Source organism: Triticum dicoccoides, chromosome 3B (genome assembly GCF_002162155.2).
Source record: "Triticum dicoccoides isolate Atlit2015 ecotype Zavitan chromosome 3B, WEW_v2.0, whole genome shotgun sequence".
Lineage (NCBI taxonomy): Eukaryota > Viridiplantae > Streptophyta > Magnoliopsida > Poales > Poaceae > Triticum > Triticum dicoccoides.
Window position 1 is genome coordinate 834,088,641 of NC_041385.1, and position 17,306 is coordinate 834,105,946.

A 17,306-nucleotide genomic window follows, 5' to 3' on the forward strand; every position below is an offset into this window, starting at 1 on the left:
AACCCCTTGAACTTGTTGAAAACCTTTTGCAACAAGTCGAGCTTAGTGGATAGTAACACTACTATCAGTGTCTGTCTTCCTCTTGAAGATCCATTTATTTAACATGGCTTGCTGATCATCGAGCAAGTCAATCAAAGTCCAAACTTTGTTCTCATACATGGATCATATCTCAGATTTTATGGCCTCAAGCCATTTCGCGGAATCTGGGCTCATCATCGCTTCCTCATAGTTCGTAGGTTTATCATGGTCTAGTAACATGACTTTCAGAACAGGATTACCGTACCACTCTGGTGCGGACTGTACTCTGGAAGACCTACGAGGTTCTGTAGTAACTCGATCTGAAGTTTCATGATCATCATCATTAGCTTCCTCACTAATTGGTGTAGTAGTCACAAGAACAGATTTCTGTGATGAACTACTTTCCAATAAGGGAGTAGGTACAGTTACCTCATCAAGTTCTACTTTCCTCCCACTCACTTCTTTCGAGAGAAACTCCTTCTCTAGAAAGGATCTATTATCAGCAACAAATTTGCCTTCGGATCTATGATAGAAGGTGTACCCAACAATTTCCTTTGGGTATTCTATGAAGACGCATTTCTGCGATTTGGGTTTGAGCTTATCAGGATGAAACTTTTTCACATAAGAATCGCAGCCCCAAACTTTAAGAAACGACAACTTGGGTTTCTTGCTAAACCACAGTTCATATGGTGTCGTCTCAACAGATTTAGATGGTGCCCTATTAAACGTGAATGCAGTTGTCTCTAATGCATAACCCCAAAAAAATGGTAAATCAATAAGAGACATCATAGATCGCACCATATCCAATAAAGTGCAGTTACGACGTTCGGACACACCATAACGTTGTGGTGTTCTAGGTGGCGTGAGCTGTGAAACTATTTCACATTGTTTTGATTGAAGACCAAACTCGTAACTCAAATATTTGTCTCCGTGATCAAATCACAGAAACTTTATTTTCTTATTACGATGATTTTTCCACTTCACTCTGAAATTCTTTGAACCTTTCAATTATTTCAGACTAATGTTTCATCAAGTAGATATGCCCATATCTGCTCAAATCATCTTGTGAAGGTCAGAAAATAACGATACTTGCCATGAGCATCAACACTCATTGGATTGCATACATCGGTATGTATTATTTCCAATAAGTCATTAGCTCGTTCGGTTGTTCCGGAGAACGGAGTTTTAGTCATCTTGCCCAAAAGGCATGGTTCGCAAGCATCAAATGATTCATAACCAAGTGATTCCAAAAATCCATCTTTATGGAGTTTCTTCATGCGCTTTACACCGATATGACCCAAACGGCAGTGCCACAAATAAGTTGCACTATCATTATTAACTTTGCATCTTTTGGCATCAATATTATGAATATGTGTACCATCACGATTGAGATCCAACAAACTATTTTCATTGGGTGTATGACCATTGAAGGTTTTATTCATGTAAACAGAACAACAATTATTCTCTAATTTTAAATGAATAACCGTATTGCAATAAACATGATCAAATCATATTCATGCTCAACGCAAACGCTAAATAACATTTATTTAGGTTTAACAGTTATCCCGAAAGTTTAGGGCGTGTGTGATGATGATCATATCAATCTTGGAACTACTTCCAACACTCATCGTTACTTCCCCTTCAACTAGTCTCTGTTTAATCTGTAACTCCTGTTTCGAGTTACTAATCTTAGCAACCGAACAAGTATAAAATACTCAGGGGCTACTATAAACACTAGTAAAGCACACATCAATAACCTGTATATCAAATATACCCTTGTTCACTTTGCCATCCTTCTTATCCACCAAATATTCAGGGCATTTCCGCTTCCAGTGACCATTTCCTTTGCAGTAGAAACACCTGTAGGGCCTTCCCTTGCTCCTTCTCCCTCCCTTCCAATAGGGCCCAATAAGGCCCATATACTTACCGGGGGGGGTTCCGGTAACCTCCCGGAGCTCCGGTATATTCCCAAACTCTCCCGGAACCTTTCCGGTGTCCAAATATATCCGTCCAATATATCAATCTTTATGTCTCGACCATTTCGAGACTCCTCGTCATGTCCGTGATCACATCCGTGACTCCGAACAAACTTCGGTACATCAAAATACATAAACTCATAAAATAACTGTCATCGAAACCTTAAGCGTGCGGACCCTATGGTTCGAGAACAATGTAGACATGACCGAGACACGTCTCTGGTCAATAACCAATAGCGGGACCTGGATGCCCATATTGGTTCCTACATATTCTACGAAGATCTTTATCGGTCAAACCACATAACAACATACGTTGTTCCCTTTGTCATCGGTACGTTACTTGCCCAAGATTCGATCGTCGGTATCCAATACCTAGTTCAATCTCGTCACTGGCAAGTCTCTTTACTCGTTCTGTAATGCATCATCCCGTAACCAACTCATTGGTCACATTGCTTGCAAGGCTTATAATGATGTGCATTACCGAGAGGGCCCAGAGATACCTCTCTGACAATCGGAGTGACAAAACCTAATCTCGAAATACGCCAACCCAACATGTACCTTTGGAGACACCTGTAGTACTCCTTTATAATCACCCAGTTACGTTGTGACGTTTGGTAGCACCCAAAGTGTTCCTCCGGTAAACGGGAGTTGCATAATCTCATAGTTACAGGAACATGTATAAGTCATGAAGAAAGCAATAGCAATATACTAAACGATCAAGTGCTAGGCTAACGGAATGGGTCATGTCAATCACATCATTCTCCTAATGATTTGATCCCGTTAATCAAATGACAACTCTTTTGTCCATGGCTAGGAAACATAACCATCTCTGATAAACGAGCTAGTCAAGTAGAGGCATACTAGTGACACTATGTTTGTCTATGTATTCACACATGTATTATGTTTCCGGTTAATACAATTCTAGCATGAATAATAAACATTTATCATGAAATAAGGAAATAAATAATAACTTTATTATTGCCTCTAGGGCATATTTCCTTCATCAACACCGCGCCCAAGCGAGGCGCTGCCGGCTTCGCAGCTCCAGGGGGTGGGGCTGACAAGCGCGACTCCACCACGAGCGGTGGCGCGGCCCAGGGGTGATCTTCTCGCGGCCTTTTTCCTGCTTTGATTCCTGCAACATGCATCATGCCTCATGGAGGCATTTAAATTTGTGTCTGGTATTGTGAGAACAATCTATGGTCTGTAATATTTGCTTCTGGATTTGCTAGATTTTGCGATTTCCTTCGTATTTGCTTGTGTTCTACGTCGGCAGGGCCCGGGCCCGCGCATACCTCAGCCACCGTTAGCCCCGACCAGATCACCAGGACGGGACTAAGGAGTGAAGGGCTACATGGCAAGTTAGGCTCCTGAGTCGCGATGCTCAGGAGTCCCCCTTTCCGCGCAAACGGCAAATAGGGAGGGGGTGGAAGAGATGATATGTCGTTCTACGTCGGCAGGGCCCGGCCCCGCACATACCTCAACCGCCATTAGCCTTTCGGAACTAAGGAGTGAGGGGCTACATGACCAGTTAGTCTCTTGAGTCGCGATGCTCAGGAGTCCCCCTTGACGCTCAAACGGTCTTCATATCTTGGCTCCGCTCGGGGAGGGGTGTGCGACGACCAGGTCCGAGGGACCTGGCTGGGTGGCGTGTGCTCGGGCGTGGCCCGAGCCCAGCCCCCTTGCATGGCGCTCCCGAGGGGAGGCGTTGCGATGAGGCGAGACACTAAGCTCTGGGCTCCCTAAGGTTGGTACAACCGTGGGCTGCCCTCAGTTGTTTATCACCAGCGCGGAGCATAGTGCTTCCGCATGTGTACGGGCATAGCCGCTCCTCGGCAGTGTCGTCAGCCAGCGCAGAGCATGGTGCTTCCACTGGTACGTGGGAGGGGGGCTCCCCTCCGGAAGGAGTCCCCGGGGCGTGTACAGCCCCGCCCTGACACGTGGCCGGCATGGTAGGGCTATGAGAGGTGTATCTGGGCACCCGTGAGCCAGCGCGGGACTCACGGGGCCCTACCTCGAGGCGGGTTGCGCCTGGCTCTGGGCCTTTGTCGGTGGTACATTCCTGCAAGGTGGTTAAAATGCAAATGCTCTACGTCCTCAGGTCCCGGCCCTCGAGCAAGCTCAGCCACCGCTGGTATGCCAGGTCGCGATGCCGTGGACAAGGCCAGGGGGTGAGGGCTGGAGAGCCAGTAAGAGCTCCTGAGTTGCAATGCTCAGGCGCCTCCCTTTTAACATGCAAGCGCTTTGCATGAGAGAGGGAGGCCCGTGGTAGGCATTAGACGATAATCATAAGCAGGTTCAGCATGAAGAAGCAAATCAACTTAGATAGATGCAGAGAAAGGCAAACGCCACTGGGTCAGGCCCGAGCGGCTTGGGGATGATGCAGCCCAAGGGACGCCCCCAACAAGGTAAGCTGAAGACATAAGCAAAACGGATACATGCCGCAGGGACAGACCCATGCGACCTGGGAATGATGCAACCCTGAGGGTGCTCCCAGCTGAAACGAAACTTGAAAGAAGTCACGTGATACCATTGTAGAGCAAGTGTCGGAGTAGCTGACGGTGTGTGGCGAAGAAGCCAATCCTCGCGAGCCCCAGGAGCTCCGAGCCTCGGGAGGCTCACGAGGTCCGGGCGGCTCGGCGAGGTCCATCTCCCTTTCCTCCAGGAGCGCGCGATGCTTGGCCACCCGAGCTTCCAGAATGCTTCTCATCAAGAGCTGGTGGGCTGCAACCGCGTTCGGCAGGCTGAAGGGCATGCGAACGTAGCTGTGCGGTGGACCCGCGCAACGCCCCACGCACGAAGGCCAGAAGCGCTCCTGAGACGCGACTCGATTGAGCCCTAGGTAGTCGATGCAGACGCGCAGCCCGCCATCCTCGCCTGGATGGGGAGCTACGCCGGGCAGGCAGCAGTTGCCGCGCATGACTCTCGATTCCTGTAATTCCTGAGCGACCTTGGTGATGAACTCCTGAGGGTTGGGCCCTCCTTGCCTCACGCCTTCCTAAGGGAAACGTGCCTTGAAGCACGCCTCCGAGTGGTGCCTGAGCACCTCCCTCGTGACCTTGGCAAAGTCAATGGCTCCCCAGGAGAGAGCCCCCGAGCCTTGCCCAAGGAGGGCGCCGGGGGCGCCTTCCTATGCGACAGAGGGTGGCGCCCCTCGGATGGGCGCATGTCTGGATGTGGCACCTCCAGAGGTGCCTGCCTCCTGAGGCCTTGGGCCAGGTGACGTCTTCTTCTTCTTGGGAGCTGCTTCAGGAAGGTTTCCACTCTTGCTGTTTGGGTCCTCGATTGACACGGCTTGGAAGGCGCGCTCGAGAGAGCACGCGGCATCCTTCTCTTCACAGGGGACCGTGATGACTCCGCCACTTCCTGGCATCTGCCCTATCGGGACAGTGGAACCATCAGTGACTCCTGAGAAAGGCTTGGTTGGTTGAAGCTGATCATATGGCACTTGAAGATTGTTGAATGTCTCGACGGACAGGACGTTGAGCCCTGCTCCACCGCCGATGAGGGTCCTGGTAACTTGCACATTGCTGATGACTGGGGAGCAGAGCATCGGGAGGACACCAGCCGTTGCCGCGCACTTGAGCTGATCCGATGAGATAAACATGATTGCGCATGCGGACCACCTAAGAGGGCGCGTGGCCTAAAGCTTTAGGGAGGACTGCATTCACTTCGCGAGCAACCTGCTTGAAGATGCGCTGAGAGGCAGGGGCCTGAGTACCGCCCAAGATGCAAGCAATTGCATACGGCTCCTGGAAGCCCCCAGCCCCCTCGTCCTTATGATGGTCATCATTCCTTCTTGGTGGTGGTGGCAGAGGAGGAAGTCCTGCGTTGCATTGCGGGCGATCCTCACGAGGATGATCGATCCAAGCCCCCTCGCGAGGCTGGTCCTGCCAGTGGTCCTCGCGAGGCCGGTCACGCCACCCTTGGCGAGGGCCACGGTCGTCCCATCGTCCTCCACCTCTTGGTCCGCCTTGGCCGTAGCCCCGATTGTTGCGCTCGGGGCGTCGACCAGCATGGCCTTCTCGCACGGCCCTGAGCTCTTGGCATTCGTTGGTGTTGTGGGTATAGAGATCGTGGTACACACAGTACCAGCTGCCCTTGGACGACTCCGGCTGGTCCCTGCCGTGCTTCATGTCCGGCTCTGCTGCGAGCACAGCTTCTCCCTCGCGCTTCACATCCTTGGCCTTGGCTTTCTTCTCTTCCTCAGCCCTTGCGCACTTGGTCGCCAGGTTGAACAGCTCCAGAGACGTACACAGATCTTCGTGGATCGCCAGCTCCTCCTTCATCTTGACGTCGCGGACGCCATCAGAGAATGCCGAGATGATGGCCTCTCGGTCACCTTGGGAATCTTGAGGCGAGCGCTGTTGAAGCGCTGGATGTACTTCTTCAAGGTCTCTCCGGGCTGCTTCTTGATGCGATGCAGGTCACCCACGGCCAGCGGACGGTCACGAGTGCCCTGGAAGTTGGCGATGAAGCGAGTGCGCATCTCGTCCCAGGAGGAGATCGTGCCGGGAGGCAGGTTCAGGAGCCAGGTGCGGGCACCGTCCTTGAGTGCCATGGGAAACCAGTTCGCCTGACCTTTTCGTCCCCGTTGGAGGCTTCGATGCCCAGCTCGTAGAGTTGTAGGAACTCTGCGCGGTCGGCAGTGCCGTCGTAGCGAGGGGGCAGGTCAGGTCTGAACTTGCCTGGCCAGGCGACACTGCGTAGCTCGGTGGTGAAGGCGCGGCAGCCTGCGGTGGCCATTGGAGCTCTCTACTAATGCGGGGCTTGCTCCTGGGGGTTCCCGCGCACCGCTACCTAGAGCAGCACGGGGTCTTAACGTGCTGGCGCAGGGATGCGGTCGTGGCGCACCAGTGCCGGGAGCACGCGAGCACCTTCTTAGGGTCGAGGGATTTCTTGGCAGCTACTTTCTTGTCGCGCGGGCGCCAGACGCAGTAGATCTCATCCTGAGGCCGCATGCCTTGGAGCCTGGGCGTCGTCTTGGGGAGGAGGTGGCGGAGGCACCTCCTGAACTGCGCCTCCTTCACAAGACGGAGGGCGAGGTAGCGAGAGGGACGACGCAGGAGAGCCCCTTGCCGCGCTAACAAGCTCGGTGATGCGAGCGAGCCACTCCACGTAGAGGTCGTCGACGAGACAGTAGTGAAGGAAATATGCCCTAGAGGCAATAATAAAGTTATTATTTATTTCCTTATTTCATGATAAATGTTTATTATTCATGCTAGAATTGTATTAACCGGAAACATAATACATGTGTGAATACATAGACAAACATAAGTGTCACTAGTATGCCTCTACTTGACTAGCTTGTTGATCAAATATGGTTGTGTTTCCTAACCATAGACATGAGTAGTCATTTGATTAACGGGATCACATCATTAGGAGAATGATGTGATTGACTTGACCCATTCCGTTAGCTTAGCAATTGATCGTTTAGTATGTTGCTATTGCTTTCTTCATGACTTATACATGTTCCTACAACTATGAGATTATGCAACTCCTGTTTACCGGAGGAACACTTTGTGTGCTACCAAACATCACAACATAACTGGGTGATTATAAAGGAGTTCTACAGGTGTCTCCGAAGGTACATGTTGGGTTGGCGTATTTCGAGATTAGGATTTGTCACTCCGATTGTTGGAGAGGTATCTCTGGGCCCTCTCGATAATGCACATCACTATAAGCCTTGCAAGCAATGTGACTAATAAGTTAGTTGCGGGATGATGCATTACATAACGAGTAAAGAGACTTACCGGTAACGAGATTGAACTAGGTATTGAGATACCGACGATCAAATCTCGGGTAAGTAACATACCGATGACAAAGGGAACAACGTATGTTGTTATGCAGTTTGACCGATAAAGATCTTTGTAGAATATGTAGGAGCCAATATGAGCATCCAGGTTCTCCTATTGGTTATTGAACGGAGACGTGTCTCGGTCATGTCTACATTGTTCTCGAACCCGTAGGGTCCGCACGCTTAAGGTTCAATGACAGTTATATTATGAGTTTATGAGTTTTGATGTACCGAAGGAGTTCGGAGTCCCGGATGAGATTGGGGACATGACAAGGAGTCTCGAAATGGTCGAGACGTAAAGATCGATATATTGGACGACTATATTCGGACACGGGAAGTGTTCCGGGTAGTTTCGGGGAAAACCGGAGTGCCGGATGGGTTACCGGAACCCCCCGGGGGAGTATTGGGCCTTAGTGGGCTTTAGGGAAGAGAGAGGGCAGCAGCCCAGGAGGTGGTGCGCCCCCTCCCATGAGGGGTCCGAATTGGACTATGGGATGTGGCGCACCCCCCTTTCCTTCTCCTCTTTCCCTCTCTTTCCTTCCCCCTTCCCTCTTCCAAGTTGGACTAGGAAAGGGGAGTCCTACTCCTACTAGGAGGAGGACTCCCCCCTCCTTGGCGCGCCCCAAAGGGCTGGCCGGCCTCCCCCCTTGCTCCTTTATATACGGGGGCAGGGGGGCACCTCTAGACACAACAATTGATCTCTTGATCTCTTAGCCGTGTGCAGTGCCCCCCTCCACCATAGTCCTCGATAATATTGTAGCGGTGCTTAGGTGAAGCCCTGCAACGGTAGAACATCAAGATCATCACCACGCCGTCGTGCTGATGGAACTCTTCCCCGACATTCTGCTGGATCGGAGTCCGGGGATCGTCATTGAGCTGAATGTGTGCTAGAACTCGGAGGTGCCATAGTTTCGGTGCTTGATCAGTCGGGCCGTGAAGACGTACGACGACATCAACCGCGTTGTTCTAATGCTTACGCTTTCGATCTGCGAGGGTACGTGGACAACACTCTCCCCTCTCGTTGCTATGCATCACCATGATCTTGCGTGTGCGTAGGATTTTTTTGAAATTTCTACGTTCCCCAACAGTGGCATCCGAGCCTAGGTTTTATGCGTTGATGTTATATGCACGAGTAGAACACAAGTGAGTTGTGGGCAATACAAGTCATACTGCTTACCAGCATGTCATACTTTGGTTCGGCGGCATTGTTGGATGATGCGGCCCGGACCGACATTACGCGTACGCTTTAGTTAAACCGAGACTGTTTTTACCGCCGTGCTTTGCACACAGGTGACTAGCGGGTGTCTGTTTCTCCAACTTTAGTTAAACCGAGTGTGGCTATGCCCGGTCCTTGCGAAGGTTAAAACAACACTAACTTGACGAACTATCATTGTGGTTTTGATGTGTAGGTAAGAACAGTTCTTGCTAAGCCCGTAGCAGCCACGTAAAACTTGCAACAACAAAGTAGAGGACGTCTAACTTGTTTTTGCAGGGCATGTTGTGATGTGATATGGTCAAGACGTGATGCTATATTTTATTGTATGAGATGATCATGTTTTGTAACCGAAGTTATCGGCAACTGACAGGAGCCATATGGTTGTCGCTTTATTGTATGAAATGCAATCGCCCTGTAATTGCTTTACTTTATCACTAAGCGGTAGCGATAGTCGTAGAAGCAATAGTTGGCGAGACGACAACGATGCTACGATGGAGATCAAGGTGTCGCGCCGGTGACGATGGTGATCATGACAGTGCTTCGGAGATGGAGATCACAAGCACAAGATGATGATGGCCATATCATATCACTTATATTGACTGCATGTGATGTCTATCTTTTATGCATCTTATCTTGCTTTGATTGAAGGTAGCATTATAAGATGATCTCTCACTAAATTTTCAAGATAAAAGTGTTCTCCCTGAGTATGCACCGTTGCCAAAGTTCGTCGTGCCAAGACACCACGTGATGATCGGGTGTGATAAGCTCTACGTCCATCTACAACGGGTGCAAGCCAGTTTTGCACACGCAGAATACTCAGGTTAAACTTGACGAGCCTAGCATATGCAGATATGGCCTCGGAACACTGAGACCGAAAGGTCGAGCGTAAATCATATAGTAGATATGATCAACATAGTGATGTTCACCATTGAAAGCTACTCCATTTCACGTGATGATCGGTTATGGTTTAGTTGACTTGGATCACGTGATCACTTAGATGATTAGAGAGATGTCTATCTAAGTGGGAGTTCTTAAGTAATATGATTAATTGAACTTAAATTTATCATAAACTTAGTCCTGGTAGTATTTCGCAAATTATGTTGTAGATCAATAGGTCACGTTGGTGCTTTCCTATGTTTATTTTGATATATTCCTAGAGAAAATTGTGTTGAAAGATGTTAGTAGCAATAATGCGGATTGGATCCGTGATCTGAGGTTTATCCTCATTGCTGCACAGAAGAATCATGTCCTTAATGCACCGCTAGGTGAAGACCTATTGCAGGAGCAGATGCAGACGTTATGAATGTTTGGCTAGCTCAATATGATGACTACTTGATAGTTTAGTGCACCATGCTTAACGCCTTAGAATCGGGATTTCAAAGACGTTTTGAACGTCATGGACCATATGAGATGTTCCAGGAATTGAAGTTAATATTTCAAGAAAATACCCGAGTTGAGAGATATGAAGTCTCCAACAAGTTCTAGAGCTAAAAGATGGAGGAGAATCGCTCAACTAGTGAGCATGTGCTCAGATTGTCTGGGTACTACAATTGCTTGAATCAAGTGGGAGTTAATCTTTTAGATAAGATAGTGATTGACAGAGTTCTCTAGTCACCTTCACCAAGTTACTGGAACTTCGTGATGAACTATAGTATGCAAGGGATGACGAAAACGATTCCCGAGCTCTTCGTGATATTGAAATCGACGAAGGTAGAAATCAAGAAAGAGCATCAAGTGTTGATGATTGACAAGACCACTAGTTGCAAGAAAAGGGAAAAGGGAAAAGGGAAAGAAAGGGAACTTCAAGTAGAATGACAAGCAAGTTGTCACTCCCGCGAAGAAGCCCAAAGCTGGACCAAAGCCTGAAACTGAGTGCTTACACTGCAAAGGAAATGGTCACTAGAAGCGGAAATACCCTGAATATTTGGTGGATAAGAAGGATGGCAAAGTGAACAAGGGTATATTTTGATATACAGGTTATTGATGTGTACCTTACTAGTGTTTATAGTAGCCCCTGAGTATTTGATACTTGTTCGGTTGCTAAAATTTAGTAACTCGAAACAGGAGCTACAGAGTAAACAAAGACTAGTTGAGGGTGTAGTGACGATGTGTCTTGGAAATGGTTCCAAGATTGATATGATCATCATCACACATTCCCTATACTTTCGGGATTAGTGTTAAACCTAAATAAATATTATTTGGCGTTTGCGTTGAGCATGAATATGATTTGATCATGTTTATTGCAAAACGGTTATTCATTTAAAGTCAGAGAATAATTGTTGTTCTATTTACATGAATAAAATCTTCAATGGTCATACACCCAATGAAAATAGTTTGTTGGATCTCGATCGTAGTGATACACATATTCATAATATTGATGCCAAAAGATGCAAAGTTGATAATGATTGTGCAACATATTTGTGGCACGCCGTTTGGGTCATATTGGAGTAAAGTGCATGAAGAAACTCCATGGTGATGGGCTTTTGGAACCAATTGGTTATGAATCATTTGATGCTCGAACCGTGCCTTTTGGGCAAGATGACTAAAACTCCATTCTCCGGAACAATGGAACAAGCTACTGACTTGTTGTAAATAATACATACTGATGTATGCAGACCAATGAGTATTAAGGCTCGTGGCGGGTATCATTATTTTCTGACCTTCACTGATGATTTGAGCAGATATGGGTATATCTACTTGATGAAACATAAGTCTAAAACATTTGAAAAGTTCAAAGAATTTCAGAGTGAAGTGGAAAATCATCATAACAAGAAAGATAAAGTTTCTACGATCTGATCGTCGAGACGAATATTTGAGTTACGAGTTTGGTCTTCATTTGAAACAATGTGAAATAGTTTTGCAACTCACGCCACCTGGAACACCACAATATAATGTTGTGTCCGAACGTCGTAATCGTACTTTACTAGATATGGTGCGATCTATGATGTATCTTACCAATTTACCACTATCATTTTGGGGTCATGCATTAGAGATAGCTGCATTCACTTTAAATAGGGCACCATCTAAGTCCGTTGAGACGACACCGTATGGTTTAGCAGTAAACCTAAGCTGTCGTTTCTTAAAATTTGAAGTTGCGATGCTTTTGAGAAAAAGGTTTCAACCTGATAAGCTCGAACCCAAATCGGAGAAGTGCGTCTTCATATAATACCCAAAGGAAACTGTTGGGTACACCTTCCATCACAGATCCGACGGCAAAAACATTTGTTGCTAAGAATGGATCCTTTCTAGAGAAGGAGTTTCTCTCGAAAGAAGTGAGTGGGAGGAAAGTAGGGCTTGATAAGGTAATTTGTACCTTCTCCCAAATTGGAAAGTAGTTCATCACAGAAATCAGTTCCAGTGATTCCTACACCAATTAGTGGGGAAGCTAATGATGATGGTCATGAAACTTCAGATCAAGTTACTACAAAATCTCGTAGGTCTTCCAAAGTACAGTCCGCACCAGAGTGGTGCGGTAATCCTGTTCTGGAAGTCATGTTACTAGACCATGATAAACCTATGAACTATGAGGAAGCGATGATGAGCCCAGATTCCGCGAAATGGCTTGAGGCCATAAAATCTGAGATGGGATCCATGTATGAGAACAAAGTATGGACTTTGATTAACTTGCCCGGTGATCGGTGAGTCATTAAATGGATCTTCAATAGGAAGACAGCTGCTGATAGTAGTGTTACTATCTACAAAGCTAGACTTGTCGAAAAAGGTTTTTGACAAAGTTCAAGGTGTTGAATACAATGAGATTTTCTCACTCGTACCGATGCTTAAAATTCCATCCGAATCATGTTAGCAACTGCCATATTTTATGAAATCTGGCAAATGAATGTTAAAATTGCATTCCTTAAAGGTTTTCTTAAGGAAGTGTTGTATATGATGTAACCAGAAGGTTTTGTCAATCCTAAAGGTGCTAACAAAATGTGCAAGCTCCAGCGATCCATCTATGGACTAGTGCAAGCATCTCAGAGTTGGAATATACGCTTTGATAAGTTGACCAAAGCATATAGTTTTATACAGACTTGCGGTGAAGCATGTATTTACAATAAAGTGAGTGGGAGCACTACCGCCTTTCTGATAAATCTATGTGAGTAACATATTGTTGATCAGAAATTATGTAGAATTTTTCTGGAAAGCATAAAGGAGTATTTGAAAGGAGTTCTTTAAAAGAAAGACCTCAGTAAAGCTACTTACATTTTGAGCATCAAGATCTATTGAGATAGATCAAGACGCTTGATAAGTATTTCAATAAGTACATAACTGGTCAAGATTTTGAAGTAGTTCAAAATGGAACAGTCAAAGAAATAGTTCTTGCCTGTGTTGAAAAGGTGTGAAATTGAGTAAGACTCAAATCCCGACCACGACAGAAAATAGAAAAGAGAATGAAAGTCATTCCCTATGCCTCAGTCATAGGTTCTATAAAGTATGCTATGCTATGTACCAGACCTATTGTATACCTTGCTCTGAATTTGGCAAGGGAGTACAGTAGTGATCTAGGAGTAGATCACTGGACATTGGTCAAGAATATCCTTAGTGAGGATTAAGGAAATATTTCTCGATTATGGAGGTGATAAAAGAGCCCGTCGTAAAGAGTTACATCGGTGCAAGCTTTTACACCGATCCAGATGACTCTATGTCTCAATCTGGATACATATTGAAAGTGGGAGCAATTAGCTAGAGTAGCTCCGTGCAGAGCATTGTAGACATAGAATATTTGCAAAATACATACGGCTCTGAATGTGACAGACCCGTTGACTAAGCTTCTCTCACGAGCAAAACATGATCACACCTTAGTGCTCTTTGGGTTTCAATCACATAGCGATGTGAACTAGATTGTTGACTCTAGTAAACCCTTTGGGTGTTAGTCACATAACGATGTGAACTATGGGTGTTAATCATATACCGATATGAATATTGGTGTTAAATCACATGGCAATGTGAACTAGATTATTGACTTTAGTGCAAGTGGGAGACTGAAGGAAATATGCCCTAGAGGCAATAATAAAGTTATTATTTATTTCCTTATTTCATGATAAATGTTTATTATTCATGCTAGAATTGTATTAACCGGAAACATAAAACATGTGTGAATACATAGACAAACATAAGTGTCACTAGTATGCCTCTACTTGACTAGCTTGTTGATCAAATATGGTTGTGTTTCCTAACCATAGACATGAGTTGACATTTGATTAACGGGATCACAACATTAGGAGAATGATGTGATTGACTTGACCCATTCCGTTAGCTTAGCAATTGATCGTTTAGTATGTTGCTATTGCTTTCTTTATGACTTATACATGTTCCTACAACTATGAGATTATGCAACTCCCGTTTACCAGAGGAACACTGTATGTGCTACCAAACGTCACAACGTAACTGGGTGATTATAAAGGAGCTCTACAGGTGTCTCCGAAGGTACATGTTGGGTTGGCGTATTTCGAGATTAGGATTTGTCACTCCGATTGTCGGAGACGTATCTCTGGGCCCTCTTGGTAATGCACATCACTATAAGCCTTGCAAGCAATGTGACTAATGATTTAGTTGCGGGATGATGCATTACGTAACAAGTAAAGAGACTTACCGGTAACGAGATTGAACTAGGTATTGAGATACCGACGATCAAATCTCGGGTAAGTAACATACCGATGACAAAGGGAACAACGTATGTTGTTATGCGGTTTGACCGATAAAGATCTTCATAGAATATGTAGGAGCCAATATGAGCATCCAGGTTTCACTATTGGTTATTGACCGGAGACGTGTCTCGGTCATGTCTACAGTGATCTCGAACCCGTAGGGTCCGCACGCTTAAGGTTTCAGTGACAGTTATATTATGAGTTGATGAGTTTTGATGTACCGAAGGAGTTAGGAGTCCCGGATGAGATCGGGGACATGACGAGGAGTCTCGAAATGGTCGATACGTAAAGATCGATATATTGGACGACTATATTCGGACACCGGAAGTGTTCCGGGTAGTTTCGGAGAAAACCGGAGTGCCGGAGGGGTTACCGGAACCCCCCGGGGGAGTATTGGGCCTTAGTGGGCTTTAGGGAAGAGAGAGGGTAGCAGCCCAGGAGGTGGTGTGCCCCCTCCCATGAGGGGTCCGAATTGGACTAGGGGAGGGGGGCGCACCCCCCCCCCTTTCCTTCTCCTCTTTCCCTCTCTTTCCTTCCCCCTTCCCTCTTCCTAGTTGGACTAGGAAAGGGGAGTCCTACTCCTACTAGGAGGAGGACTCCCCCTCCTTGGCGCACCCCAAAGGGCTGGCCAGCCTCCCCCCTTGCTCCTTTATATACGGGGGCAGTGGGGCACTTCTAGACACAACAATTGATCTCTTGATCTCTTAGCCGTGTGCGGTGCCCCCCTCCACCATAGTCCTCGATAATATTGTACCGGTGCTTAGGCGAAGCCCTGCGACGGTAGAACATCAAGATCGTCACCACGCCGTCGTGCTGACGGAACTCTTCCCCGACATTCTGCTGGATCGGAGTCCGGGGATCGTCATCGAGCTGAACGTGTGCTAGAACTCGGAGGTGCCGTAGTTTCGGTGCTTGATCGGTCGGGCCATGAAGACGTAGGACTACATCAACCGCGTTGTTCTAACGCTTCCTCTTTCGGTCTACGAGGGTACGTGGACAACACTCTCCCCTCTCGTTGCTATGCATCACCATGATCTTGCGTGTGCGTAGGAAATTTTTTGAAATTTCTACGTTCCCCAACAGGTAGTGCAGGAGCTCACGCGCTAGGAGCAATGCGGCGTGTGCGTCCGTGGGGGCGCGACAGGCGTGGGACGACGAACCAGCTGGAGTCAGCGACGGGGTGGCGGTGCGGCCTTCCCGCCGCACCGAAGGATGCAGCGACGAGGCCTGCTGCTCGTTCCCCGCTGGGCCGGTGGCGGCGTTGGCGGTAGGCGACGGGGAACGACGGGGACACCCACCGATGGGAGATGTCTGGGTGACGCGGGCGACGAGAGCAGCCCGACGCTCTCCGCGAGCCCGGCGAGCGTCAGCCATGGACACGACGGAAGATCGAACGCGAAACAGCGGAAGAAAGATTCTGGCGCACCCCTACCTGGCGTGCCAAATGTCGGATGTTAGGTTCGGGCAGACCCTTAAGGTTCGAACTCTGGGGTGCGCGCGAAGATCTCCCCCCTACCACTCCACGTCCGATCGCCTCGCGTGAATCTAAGCTAAACGATGAACAGCACGAGGGACACAAGATTTATACTGGTTCGGGCCACCTTTGTGGTGTAATACCCTACTCCAGTGTGTGGTGTGGTGGATTGCCTCAGGGGCTGATGATGAACATTACAAGGGAAGAACAACCTCGCGAGAGGTGTTCTTGAGCTGGTGCGATGAACTGCTTGGGTGAGTTCGATCGCCTCTCGGTCTAATGAGCACTCTCTCTGTTTTCGTTCCCCCCTTCCCTCTGTGGTGGCTAGTCCTATTTATAGAGGCCCTGGTCCTCTTCCCAAATACTGAGCGGGAAGGGCGCCAACAACGGCCATTTTGAAGGGGAACATCTAGTACAAGTTATCCTGACTAAAGTTGGTCTTCGGCTGCCAAAGGCACTAGCGGTGACGCCGTCTTGGGCTCCACCGTGACCTCCATCCTGCCGCTCTGCTGGTCTTGGTCTTTTTGCACTGAAATGGCAACCTTTGCCTGGTGCCTCGGTACTCCACGCCTGTGCTTGCCCCCTTTGCACCAAAGAGGAAACAAGGACACTGCGCAGGCCGGTGCCCGCCTGGCGCCCGTCTGGTCTCAATCGTCACGGCTTGCGTCACGAGCACCTCGCGAGGTACCTTGCCTTGATCTCTCCGCCTCCTCACAAGCCTGCCTGGCGAGGCCGTTCCTGAGGAAGTCTTGTGTCGTCCGCCCTGCGAGGGTCTTGAGTCTTGCGCTGATGAAGATGGGCCATACTGGGCCACCACTTGAGCCACGCCGCAGGCCGCAGGCAGGCAAGTCTGGGGACCCCCGTTCCCAGAACGCCGACAACCCCCCTCCCCCCCCACCCACCTAAATAGCGAATTGGCGAGATTGCACATTTCTACAAGTTCGCCATTAGTCCAGTAGCATCACCAAACAGCGCCAGAAGCTCTTTCGTAGACAGAAATTCACTCTCTTTTGGTTTGAGGAAAGGCACTGCATCATCTGCTTATAGTGTCAGCCGATGACGCACACCCCATCTACCCAGCGGTTCGAACACACCAGCAGCCTCTGCCTTGTCCACCATCGTAAGAACATCCATGATCCGAAGGAACAAGGGGGCAGAGGGGATCTCCCTACCTCAA